The 14,118-nt window shown below is 41.0% G+C and overlaps 1 non-coding gene across 1 annotated transcript; it reads right to left on the bottom strand.

Annotated features, from left to right (window-relative positions):
• Nucleotides 1-246: 246 nt before the first annotated feature.
• LOC130978397 (small nucleolar RNA R71) lies at nt 247-350 on the bottom strand. The gene has a single exon (XR_009086043.1). It is a non-coding gene; the product is annotated as a small nucleolar RNA R71 (small nucleolar RNA).
• Nucleotides 351-14,118: the final 13,768 nt, after the last annotated feature.

Raw genomic sequence — 14,118 nt, 5'->3', positions numbered from 1 at the left:
AACTGCAAGTTTTATGGACTTCCATCTGAAGATCCTTATCAGTTTTTAACTGAGTTCTTGCAGATCTGTGAGACTGTAAAGACGAATGGAGTTGATCCTGAAGTTTACAGACTCATGCTTTTCCCTTTTGTTGTAAGAGACAGAGCTAGAATATGGTTGGATTCACAACCCAAGGATAGCCTGGACTCATGGGATAAGCTGGTCACTGCCTTCTTGGACAAATTCTTTCCTCCTCAAAAGCTGAGCAAGCTGAGAGTGGATGTTCAAACCTTCAAACAAAAAGATGGTGAATCCCTCTATGAAGCTTGGGAAAGATACAAGTAGCTGACCAAAAGATGTCCATCTGACATGTTTTCAGAATGGACCATTTTAGATATATTCTATTATGGTCTCTCTGAATTTTCGAAAATGTCATTGGACCATTCTGCAGGTGGATCTATTCACCTGAAGAAAACGCCTGAAGAGGCTCAAGAACTCATTGACATGGTTGCAAACAACCAATTCATGTACACTTCTGAGAGGAATTCCGTGAATAATGGGATACCTCAAAAGAAAGGAGTTCTTGAAATTGATACTCTGAATGCCATATTGGCTCAGAACAAAGTGTTGACTCAACAGGTCAACATGATCTCTCAAAATCTGAATGGATGGCAACATGCACCCAACAGTACTAGAGAGGTAGCTTCTGAAGAAGCTTATGATCCTGAGAACCCTGCCATGGCAGAGGTTAATTACATGGGTGAACCTTATGGAAACACCTATAATTCATCATGGAGAAATCATCCAAATTTCTCCTGGAAGGATCAACAAAAACCTCAACAAGGTTTTAACAATGGTGGACGCAATAGGCTGAGTAATAGTAAGCCATATCCATCATCTTCTCAGCAACAGACAGAGAATTCTGAACAAAATACTTCTAATTTAGCCAATATAGTCTCTGATCTGTCAAAGGCCACTTTCAGTTTCATGAATGAAACAAGATCCTCCATTAGAAATTTGGAGGCACAAGTGGGCCAGCTGAGTAAGAAAGTCATTGAAACCCCTCCCAGTATTCTCCCAAGTAATACAGAAGAGAATCCAAAAGGAGAATGCAAGGCCATTGATGTGATCAACATGGCCGAATGCACAAGGGAGGAGAAGGACGAAAATCCTAGTGAGGAAGACCTCCTGGGACGTCCCTCAAGCAAGAAGGAGTTTCCTATTAAGGATCCAAAGGAATCTAAGGCTCATATAGAAACCATAGAGATTCCATTAAACCTCCTTCTGCCATTCATGAGCTCTGAAGACTATTCTTCCTCTGAAGAGGATGAAGATGTGACTGGAGAGCAAGTTGCTCAATACTTAGGAGCTATCATGAAGCTGAATACCAAGTTGTTTGGTAATGAGACTTGGGAAAGTGAACCTCCCTTGCTCATTAATGAACTGGATACATGGATTCAGAAAATTCTACCTCAAAAGAAATAAGATCCTGGCAAATTCTTAATACCTTGTACCATAGGCACCATGATCTTTGAAAAAGCTCTGTGTGATCTGGGGTCAGGGATAAATCTAATGCCACTCTCTGTAATAGAGAAGATGGGGATCATTGAGGTACAACCTGCCTTGTTCTCATTACAACTGGCAGACAAGTCATTGAGACAAGCTTATGGAATAGTAGAGGACGTGCTAGTAAAGGTTGAAGGCCTTTACATCCCTGCTGATTTCATAATCCTAGACACTAGGAAGGAAGAGGATGATTGCATCATCCTCGGAAGACCTTTCCTAGCCACAGCAGGAGCTGTGATAGATGTCAACAGAGGTGAATTAGTCCTTCAATTGAATGGGGACTACCTTGTGTTTAAGGCACATGGCCATCCCTCTGTGACAGAAGAGAGTAAGCATGAAGAGCTTCTCTCAGTTCAGGGTCAAGAAGAGCCCCCACAGTCAAACTCTAAGTTTGGTGTTGTGAGGCCACAACCAAACTCTAAGTTTGGTGTTAAGATCCCATATCCAAACTCTAAGTTTGGTGTGGACAACTATACAACATTGACCTGATCACCTTGTGGCTCCATGAGAGCCACTGTCAAGCTATTGACATTAAAGAAGCGCTTGTTGGGAGGCAACCCAATTTTATTTATCTAATTTCTATTTTATACTATTTTATTGTTATTTTGTGTTTTATTAGGTACATGATCATGAGGAGTCACGAAAAAATCATAAAAATTAAAAACAGAATCAAAAACAGCAGAAGAAAAAATTTTCACCCTGGAGGACGCACAGGCTAGCGTTCAACGCCAGTAAGGTGCATCTGGCCGGCGTTCAACGCCAGAATAGAGCACCATTCTGGCGCTGAACGCCAGAAACAAGCAACATCCTGGCGCTGAACGCCAGAAATGTGCCCAGAGAGGAAAACTGGCACTGAACGCCAGTAACAAGCATGGAACTGGCGTTCAACGCCAGAAACATGCTTTACATGGGCGTTGAACGCCCAGAATGTGCACCAATGGGCATTTAAACGCCAGAATGATGCACGAAGGCATTTTACATGCCTAATTGGTGCAGGGATGGAATTCCTTGACACCTCAGGATCTGTGGACCCCACAGGATCCCCACCTAACATATTCCCACCTTACCTTTTAATCCTAATCACACTCTCCTAATCCAAATCCACTCTTCCCCATGTCACACTTCCCAACACCTTTCACCAATCACCTCAATTCCTCTTCCCAATTACCCCATTCACCACTCACATCCACCCACTCTTCCCCATAAACCCCACCTACCTTCAAAATTCAAACCAATTTCCCTCCCATTCCCACCCAAATGGCCGAATTTACCTCCCCCCCTTTCCCTATAAATACCCTTCCATTCTACTTCATTTTCACACAACACATCCCCTTCTTCTTCACCTAAGCCGAACCTACCTCTCTCCCTCTCTACCATATTTTCTTCTTCTTCTTCTTCTCTTCTTTTCTTTCTTTTATTGCTCGAGGGCGAGCAATATTTAAGTTTGGTGTGGTAAAAGCATAAGCTTTTTTTGTTTTTCCATTACCAATGGCACCTAAGGCCGGAGTATCCTCTAGAAAAGGAAAAGGGAAGACAAAAGCTTCCACCTCCGAGTCATGGGAGATGGAAAGATTCATCTCCAAGAGCCATCAAGACCACTTCTATGATGTTGTGGAAAAGAAGAAGGTGATCCCTGAGGTCCCTTTCAAGCTCAAGAAAAATGAGTATCCGGAGATCCGACATGAAGTCCAAAGAAGAGGTTGGGAAGTCTTAACCAACCCCATGCAACAAGTCGGAATCTTAATGGTTCAAGAGTTCTATGCCAATGCATGGATCACTAGGAACCATGACCAAGGTATGAACCCAAGTCCAAAGAATTATCTCACAATGGTTAGGGGGAAATACTTGGATTTCAGTCCGGAAAATGTAAGGTTGGCATTCCACTTGCCTATGATGCAAGGTGATGAACGCCCCTACACTAGAAGGGTCAACTTTGATCAAAGGTTGGACCAAGTCCTTATGGACATTTGTGTGGAAGGAGCTCAATGAAAGAGAGACTCCAAAGGCAAGCCAGTCCAATTAAGAAGACTGGACCTCAAGCCTATAGCTAGAGGATGGTTGGAGTTCATTCAACGCTCCATCATTCCTACTAGCAACCGATCTGAAGTTACTGTGGATCGGGCCATCATGATTCATGGCATCATGATTGGAGAGGAAGTAGAAGTTCATGAGGTCATCTCCAATGAAATCTACAAAATAGCCGACAAGCCTTCACCTATGGCACGGCTAGCTTTTCCTCACTTTATTTGCCATCTATGTTACTCAGCTGGAGTTATCATAGAAGGAGACATCTCCATTGAGGAGGATAAGCCCATCACCAAGAAGAGGATGGAGCAAGCAAGAGAAGCCCCTCACGGTTCTCAAGAGGTGCATGAGGAAGCTCATCACCAAGAAATCCCTGAGATGCCTCAAGGGATGCACTTTCCTCCAACCAACTATTGGGAGCAACTCAACACTTCCTTAGAAGGTTTGAGCCACAATGTGGAACAATTAAGGGTGGAACATCATGAGCACTCCATCATTCTCCAAGAAATAAGAGAAGATCAAAGAGCAATGAGGGAGGAGCAACAAAGGCAAGGAAGGGACATAGAAGAGCTAAAGAACATCATTGGTCCTTCAAGAAGAAGACGCCACTAAAGGTGGATTCATTCCTTGTTCTTTACTTCTTTCTGTTTTCGGTTTTTAATGCTATGTTTATCTATGTTTTGTGTCTTTATTTCATGATCATTAGTATGTAACCATGCCTTAAAGCTATGAATAAAATCCATTAATCCTTCACTTCTCTTAAATGAAAAATGTTTTAATTCAAAAGAACAAGAAGTACATAAATTTCGAAAATAGCTCTTGAATTTAATTTAATTATATTGATGTGGTGACAATACTTCTTGTTTTCTGAATGAATGCTTGAACAGTGCATATGTCTTTTGATCTTGTTGTTTATGAATGTTAAAATTGTTGGCTCTTGAAAGAATGATGAACAAAAAGAAATGTTATTGATGATCTGAAAAATCATGAAATTGATTCTTGAAGCAAGAAAAAGCAGTGAAAAAGAAGAAGCTTGAGAAAAAAAAAAGAAGGAGCAGTAGAAAAAGCCAATAGCCCTTAAAACCAAAAGGCAAGGGTAAAAAGGATCCAAGGCTTTGAGCATCAATGGATAGGAGGGCCCAAGGAAATTAAATCTAGGCCTAAGCGGCTAAATCAAGTTGTCCCTAACCATATGCTTGTGTCATGAAGGTCCAAGTGAAAAGCTTGAGACTGAGTGCTTAAAGTCGTGATCCAAAGCAAAAGAGTGTGCTTAAGAGCTCTGGACACCACTAACTGGGGACTCTAGCAAAGCTGAGTCACAATCTGAAAAGGTTCACCCAGTTATGTGTCTGTGGCATTTATGTATCCGGTGGTAATACTGGAAAACAAAGTGCTTAGGGCCACGGCCAAGACTCATAAGTAGCTGTGTTCAAGAATCAACATACTTAACTAGGAGAATCAATAACACTATCCGAAATTCTAAGTTCCTAGAGAAGCCAATCATTCTAAACTTCAAAGGAAAAAGTGAGATGCCAAAACTGTTCAGAAGCAAAAAGCTACAAGTCCCGCTAATCTAATTATAATTAATGTTCATTGATATTCTGGAATTTATAGTATATTCTCTTCCTTTTATCCTATTTGATTTTCAGTTGCTTGGGGACAAGCAACAATTTAAGTTTGGTGTTGTGATGAGCGGATAATTTATACGCTTTTTGGCATTGTTTTTAGTTAGTTTTTAGTAAGTTTAAGCTACTTTTAGGGATGTTTTCATTAGTTTTTATGTTAAATTCACATTTCTGGACTTTACTATGAGTTTGTGTGTTTTTCTGTGATTTCAGGTAAATTCTGGCTGAAATTGAGGGATTTGAGCAAAACTCTGAAAAAGGCTGACAAAAGGACTGCTGATGCTGTTGGAATCTGACCTCCCTGCACTCGAAATGAATTTTCTGGAGCTACAAAACTTCAATTGGCGCGCTCTCAACGGCGTTGGAAAGTAGACATCCAGGGCTTTCCAGCAATATATAATAGTCCATACTTCATTCGGAAATTGACGACGTAACTTGGCGTTGAACGCCAAGTTCATGCTGCTGTCTGGAGTTAAACGCCAGAAAAACGTCATGATCCGGAGTTGAACGCCCAAAACACGTCATAACTCGGAGTTCAACTCCAAGAGAAGCCTCAGCTCGTGGATTGATCAAGCTCAGCCCAAGCATACACCAAGTGGGCCCCGAAAGTGGATTTATGCATCAATTACTTACTCATGTAAACCCTAGGAGCTAGTTTATTATAAATAGAACATTTAACTATTGTATTAGGAGTCTTTGATCATTCGGTCTTGTGACCACATGGGGGCTGGCCATTCGGCCATGCTTGAACCTTTCACTTATGTATTTTCAACGGTGGAGTTTCTGCACACCATAGATTAAGGGTGTGGAGCTCTGCTGTACCTCAAGTATTAATGCAATTCTATTTTCTTTTATTCAATTCTATCTTATTCTTATTCCAAGATATTCATTCGCACCCAAGAACATGATGAATGTGATGATTATATGACCCTCATTATCATTTTCACTTATGAACGCACGTGAATGACAACCACTTCCGTTCTACATGCAACAGAGCTTGAATGTGTATCTCTTAGATTCCCCAACAGAATCTTCGTGGTATAAGCTAGATAGATGGCGGCATTTATGAGGATCCGGAAGGTCTCACCTTGTCTGTGGTATTCCAAGTAGGATCCTGAGAATCCGGAAAGTCTAACCTTGTCTGTGGTATTCCGAGTAGGATTCCGGTAATGAATGACTGTGACGTGCTTCAGACTTGCAAGTGCTGGGCGTTAGTGACAAATGCAAAAGAATCAAGGGATTCTATTCCAGTAGGCGCGGGAACCAACCAGTGATTAGCCGTGCTGTGACAGAGCGCGTGAGCGTAGTTTTCACTGCGAGGATGGGATGTAGCCTTCGGCCAGGTGATGCCTCCAGACGATTAGCCATGCGAGTGACAGCCGCAGAGGACCATTTTCCCGAGAGGATTGAAAGTAGCCATCGTCGAACGGTGAACCCCTATACACAGCTTGCCATGGAAAGGAGTAAGAAGGATTGAGTTGAAGCAATAGGAAAGTAGGCGTTCTTGAGCCATACAGTATCTCCATGCGCTTATCTGAAATTCCCACTAATGAATCTGCATAAGTATTCTATCCCTTTTATTATTTCTATTTTCTTATTTCTATTTTCGAAACCATAAACCAATTTAATCTGCCTAACTGAGATTTACAAGGTGACCATAGCTTGCTTCATACCAACAATCTCTGTGGGATCGACCCTTACTCGCGTAAGGTTTATTACTTGGACGACCCAGTACACTTGCTGGTTAGTTGAACGGAGTTGTGTTCACTCGTGCCAATTTCAAATTCCATAATTTTACAAGGAATGCAACTTAAAGAATAAGGATAACAATTTCGTCCACCAGAGAGACTGTATGGCTCAAGAACGCCTACTTTCCTATTGCTTCAACTCAATCCTTCTTACTCCTTTCCATGGCAAGCTGTGTATAGGGGTTCACCGTTCGACGATGGCTACTTTGAATCCTCTCGGGAAAATGGTCCTCTGCGGCTGTCACTCGCATGGCTAATCGTCTGGAGGCATCACACTGGCCGAAGGCTACATCCCATCCTCGCAGTGAAAACTACGCTCACGCGCTCTGTCACAGCACGGCTAATCACTGGTTGGTTCCCGCTCCTACTGGAATAGAATCCCTTGATTCTTTTGCGTCTGTCACTAACGCCCAGCACTTGCAAGTCTGAAGCACGTCACAGTCATTCATTACCGGAATCCTACTCGGAATACCACAGACAAGGTTAGACTTTCCGGATTCCCAGGATCCTACTCGGAATACCACAGACAAGGTGAGACTTTCCGGATCCTCATGAATGCCGCCATCTATCTAGCTTATACCACGAAGATTCTTTTGGGGAATCTAAGAGATACACATTCAAGCTCGGTTGCATGTAGAACGGAGGTGGTTGTCAATCACGTGCGTTCATAGGTGAGAATGATGATGAGCGTCACATAATCATCACATTCATCATGTTCTTGGGTGCGAATGAATATCTTGGAATAAGAACAAGAGAGAATTTGAATAAAAGAAAATAGAATTGCATTAATACTTGAGGTACAGTAGAGCTCCACACCCTTAATCTATGGTGTGCAGAAACTCCACCGTTGAAAATACATAAGTAAAAGGTTCAGGCATGGCCGAATGGCCAGCCCCCATGATCTGAGAACTATGCGTCCCAAGATGTCAAATACATTAGTTAAATGTTCTATTTATAATAAACTAGCTCCTAGGGTTTACATGAGTAAGTAATTGATGCATAAATCCACTTCCGGGGCCCACTTGATGTATGTTTGGGCTGAGCTTGATCAATCCACGAGCTGAGGCTTCTCTTGGAGTTGAACTCCGAGTTATGACGTGTTTTGGGCGTTCAACTCCGGATCATGACGTTTTTCTGGCGTTTAACTCCAAACAGCAGCATGTACTTGGCGTTCAACGCCAAGTTACGTTCAAGTCCCTCAATTTCAGCCAAAAATTACCTGAAATCACAGAAAAACACACAAACTTATAGTAAAGTCCAGAAATTTGAATTTAACATAAAAACTAATGAAAACATCCCTAAAATTAGCTTGATCTTACTAAAAACTACCTAAAAACAATGCCAAAAAGCGTATAAATTATCCGCTCATCACTTATCAAGAACAACTTTGAAGATCATGAAGAACACTATGAATGCATGGGATTTTCGAAAAATGCAAGAAAAATTTTTAAAAGCATGCAATTGACACCAAACTTAAAAATTGACTCAAGACTCAAACAAGAAACACAAAATATTTTTGGTTTTTATGATTTTATGATTTTTTAGTATTTTTATTATTTTTTTCAAAAATTATATTAAAAAAAAAGAAAATAATAACAAAAAATATTTTTGAAAGATTTTAGAAAACTTTTTTTGAAAAGAAAATTACCTAATCTGAGCAACAAGATGAACCGTCAGTTGTCCATACTCGAACAATCCCCGGCAACGGCGCCAAAGACTTGGTGGACAAAATTGTGATCTATTGTCTTTGTACTTGTATGAAATTTAATAATTGGCTCTATTCGAATTCACAACTCCGTTCAACTAACCAGCAAGTGTACTGGGTCGTCCAAGTAATAAACCTTACGCGAGTAAGGGTCGATCCCACAGAGATTGTTGGTATGAAGCAAGCTATGGTCACCTTGTAAATCTCAGTTAGGCAGATTAAATTGGTTTATGGTTTCGAAAATTAATAATAAAATAGAAATAATAAAAGGGATAGAATACTTATGCAGATTCATTGGTGGGAATTTCAGATAGGCGAATGGAGATACTGTATGGCTCAAGAACGCCTACTTTCCTATTGCTTCAACTCAATCCTTCTTACTCCTTTCCATAGCAAGCTGTGTATAGGGGTTCACCGTTCGACGATGGCTACTTTGTATCCTCTCTGGAAAATGGTCCTCTGCGCTGTCACTCGCATGGCTAATCGTCTGGAGGCATCACACTGGCCGAAGGCTACATCCCATCCTCGCAGTGAAAACTACGCTCACGCGCTCTGTCACAACACGGCTAATCACTGGTTGGTTCCCGCTCCTGCTGGAATAGAATCCCTTGATTCTTTTGCGTCTGTCACTAACGCCCAGCACTTGCGAGTCTGAAGCACGTCACAGTCATTCATTACCGGAATCCTACTCGGAATACCACAGACAAGATTAGACTTTCCGGATTCCCAGGATCCTACTCGGAATACCACAGACAAGGTTAGACTTTCCGGATCCTCATGAATGCCGCCATCTATCTAGCTTATACCACGAAGATTCTGTTGGGGAATCTAAGAGATACACATTCAAGCTCGGTTGCATGTAGAACGGAGGTGGTTGTCAATCACGCGCGTTCATAGGTGAGAATGATGATGAGCGTCACATAATCATCACATTCATCATGTTCTTGGGTGCGAATGAATATCTTGGAATAAGAATAAGAGAGAATTGAATGAAAAGTAATAGTAATTGTATTGAAACTTGAGGTACAGCAGAGCTCCACACCCTTAATCTATGGTGTGCAGAAACTCTACCGTTGAAAATACATAAGTAAAAGGTTCAGGCATGGCCGAATGGCCAGCCCCCTGAGTCATCAAGAGACCGAATAATCAAAGGCTGAATAGTCAAGAGATTAAACTGTCAAAAGATGTCTAATACAATAGTTAAATGTTCTATTTATAATAAACTAGCTCCTAGGGTTTACATGAGTAAGTAATTGATGCATAAATCCACTTCCGGGGCCCACTTGGTGTATGCTTGGGCTGAGCTTGATCAATCCACAAGCTGAGGCTTCTCTTGGAGTTGAACTCCGAGTTATGACGTGTTTTGGGCGTTCAACTCCGGATCATGACGTTTTTCTGGCGTTTAACTCCAGACAGCAGCATGAACTTGGCGTTCAACGCCAGGTTACGTCGTCAATTTCCGAATGAAGTATGGACTATTATATATTGCTGGAAAGCCCTGGATGTCTACTTTCCAACGCCGTTGAGAGCGCGCCAATTGAAGTTTTGTAGCTCCAGAAAATTCATTTCGAGTGCAGGGAGGTCAGATTCCAACAGCATCAGCAGTCCTTTTGTCAGCCTTTTTCAGAGTTTTGCTCAAATCCCTCAATTTCTGCCAGAATTTACCTGAAATCACAGAAAAACACACAAACTCATAGTAAAATCTAGAAATGTGAATTTAACATAAAAACTAATGAAAACATCCCTAAAAGTAGCTTGAACTTACTAAAAACTACCTAAAAATAATGCCAAAAAGCGTATAAATTATCCGCTCATCAGACGCGTATGTATGCTTGACGCGTGCCCGTGGATTGGAGTTCGAGCAAATGATGTGATTGCGTGCCTGACGCGGACACGTGGAGAGGAAAATCGTCAAACGACGCGTACGCGTGACCGACGCGTACGCGTGACATGCGCGATTATTCATAATTGTAGGTTTTTAGATATAGTTTTTTTTAGAGAGAGGTTCTCTCCTCTCTCTTAGGATTAGGATTAGGATTAGGATTTCTATTAGGATTAGGACTTCATCTTCTTCAAATCACAGGTTCAATGTTTTTTTTATTTATTTTCTCAACTTAGTTTATGAACTTTTTATGTTTAGATTGATTTCCTTTTATTAATGCAATTTGAGGTATTTCAAATCTATAATTTTTATTCAGCTTTTTACATTCTTAGCTTTGGTATTAATTGGAGACTCTTGACTTATCAAACTCATCGTGATCGATAATTGTTATTTTTGCTAATTGATTTGAATTCCAATGACTCTAGTCTTTTCTTAGGAATTGACTAGGATGTGAGGGGCAAAATTGATTAGTCCACTTGACCTTCCTTTGTTTAGTAAAGGTTAACTAAGTGGGATTAAAACCCAATTCTCATTACCATTGAAAAGGATAACTAGGATAGGACTTCTAACTCTCATACCTTGCCAAGAGTTTTATTAATTATTAATTTATTTTTCTTGTCAATTAAATTACATGTTCAACCCGTTTGAAAACCCCAAAATATACCTTTGCATAACCAATAATAAGAACACCTCCCTGTAATTCCTTGAGAAGACAACCCGAGGTTTGAATACTTCGGTTATTTATTTTTATTGGGTTTGCTTAAGTGACAAACAAAACTTTTGCACGAAAGAATTTTCTGTTGGTTTAGGAACTATACTTACAACGCGATTATATTTTTTGTGAATTTCTTTGCCGGTAGAAATCTGATCATCAAAAATGGCGCCGTTGCCGGGGAATTACAAACGTGTGCCTTATTATTGGTTATTGTAAATTTTTTTTCTTTTGCTTGTTTATTTATTTTTGTTTTTAATTTTTATTAACAACTATGAATTCTCACCCCTGTCGCTATGAGTTTGGTTCCAATGTTGTTGTAGTGAATGGACGCTATAAGGAGAACATGCATCAAGGATGGAACAATTCAAAGATGGAGGGAGTCACAAGAATTTGATCAACCCTCTTGGCAACAACCACCTCCAATGGACTATCAACAACCATTCTGTGATGCATATCAAGGCAATGGCTATGGTGAGCACTCTTTTGATTATCAACAACCACTACCATATGCTTATGAACCGCCTCCCAAACTTACCTTTGGACCACCATACTCACAAGTCTCCTACAACCAAACACTCCCATATGACCCTAACCCTTATCCACCATATCAACCACCCTATGAGCCATATGATCCATACATAGATCCACCCCAATTTCAACCCAATTACTCCCAAGAACCACCACCTCCGTATCCATCAATCCAAGAGCCTTATGATCCTACTTATGATATCCGAGCAGAACAAGAGTCAAAGGATCATCTCAAAGAAACAATGGATCGATTTCAAGCAATCCTGCGTCAGTTGGACCGAGCGATAAACCGAACAACACCTGAAGCTTTCATGGCTAAAGAATCTCAACTTGAGAACAAGGAATTGAAGTGTGTTGTGCAACAAGTGGAAAAGATGGAGAGTGATGAACCACCCTCTTATCATGAACCTTTCCTCCCAATTAATGAGCCCTCACATCCACGTCAACCTTCAATGCATGACACTATTGGTGTTCTTCTTCAAGGGCAAAGAGAGATGAAACAGGGTGTACTAGAATTTGCGACTGCCTTTACTGAGGTAGTACACCGATTAGCTTCCTAACATTTGAACATTCAAAGTACTCCCATGGCTACATGTGGAGAATCCAAAGAAGAGCGTAGCATGAAGGCAACACTAGAAACTTCGATAGACAGTGAGCAGCATGAATTTATATTAGAACAAGTGGAAGAAGCCATAATAGTTGTAGAAGAAGAAGTGGTTGAAGATCTAGGAGATGCTGAACCTCTATGGGAATCTAGAATTGTAGAGTACCCCTCCAATGAGATTGAAATTGATGTCAAGAAGGCCAGTGTACAACCTCCATGGCATATTCCTTATGAAGACTTAGATGGAATAGGTCAAGAAGTAAGTTCCCTTGGTGATGAGAATCATGCATCAAGTCCTCCTAGTAATAAATCTACATCCGCAAATGAACTCATTGAATATGAAGACTCTTCTCTGATTGAGTCTGAGAATAATGTGGAAGCGTAAATCCTTAGAAAAGGGCGGACGGGAGTTGAGTATGCTTCGTCAAGTACATTGGAGACTTCTCTACCTAGATTGTCGTCTATTCCTTCACTTGAGTAGGTAAAACTTATCTCTATTCATCTTCCTATCCCACTTGAGTATGGTATTCTTGAAACAGACGGCCAACTCAGGAAGCTTTGTGGCATTAAGCGTAAGAGAAAAATGTTTAGTGGTTGGAGTTGCAAATCAAGGCTCATCAAGGTTGATATTTCAAGAGTTAGATATAAGGACTCAATTGGTGATAATTTGGTTAGATCTAAAAGAAGAGTTTGGTACTCCGTAGAGAATTCAAATTGCTTGCCACCCTGTTGGAATAATAAAGATCAACAAGAAGACGGGTGTAAAAGCAAAGTTTGGGACCCCGGAATTCATTCTGGCAATCAACACTCTTGGGACCCTGTCACTTGCTTCAACTTGCTTGAAGACTTTCTGCGCCTGGTTTGGGATCTGGGAGGCCATTGGAATTACAAACATTGGTGGAGATTCCTGGATGAGTTCAAGCACAAGCCACCATGACAAGGAGCTCATCAAATGTCCAACTTAAAGACTTTAACTAAAAGTGCTAGGTGGGAGACAACCCACCATGGTATGATTGTTCTTTTTTTTTCAATTATAATTTTATTTAGTTTTGTTTGTTTTTGAATTTTATTTTATTTTATTTCATTGAACCTGGAAATTATTCATAACATTCGCATTAGCATTGCATTCCGCATACTGCATAAAAAAATGCACGCGACGCGTAAACGTCGCTGACGCGTCCGCGTCATAGGTGCATAAGCGAAGAAAGGGAATTGAACAGAAAGTCACGCGGGAGCGTGGCTGGAAGCGTACGTTTGGCACCAACGCATCCACGTGGACGCATACCTAACGCGTCAGCTTCATTTGCGAAAACAGCTCTCCACACGTACGCGTCACCCACGCGCACGCGTGACCATAAAAATCGACGTCAATGGTGTTTAGTCAGAGAGTTGAGCTGCCCTTGAGCTGGAGGCACAAAGTTACCCACGCGTACGTGTCCCTGACGTGCGCGCATCCTTTTGCATCCAAGACCACCCATACGTACGCGTGGGCGACGCTTGCGCGTCACATGGCAAATTCAATTTTTACGCACACATGTGCCCTGTGCGCGCGCGTCGTGTCCCGTTTTCGATTTCCTTTCCTTTTCTTCTTTCTCTCTCCTTTTCTTACTCTCTTATCCTTCATTCCTTTACATACTCTCTTTCATTCTATTTTCTTTATTGCATTTATATATCTTCGTTCATTGTATTTTAATTTAGTGCATATTTTTCTTTTCTTTTCTAAATTCATTATTTTTCCTCT

This window comes from Arachis stenosperma, chromosome 4, assembly GCF_014773155.1.
Source record: "Arachis stenosperma cultivar V10309 chromosome 4, arast.V10309.gnm1.PFL2, whole genome shotgun sequence".
NCBI lineage: Eukaryota > Viridiplantae > Streptophyta > Magnoliopsida > Fabales > Fabaceae > Arachis > Arachis stenosperma.
Note: the sequence above shows the minus strand (reverse complement) of the source record. Positions and strands in the feature narration are given on the sequence as shown.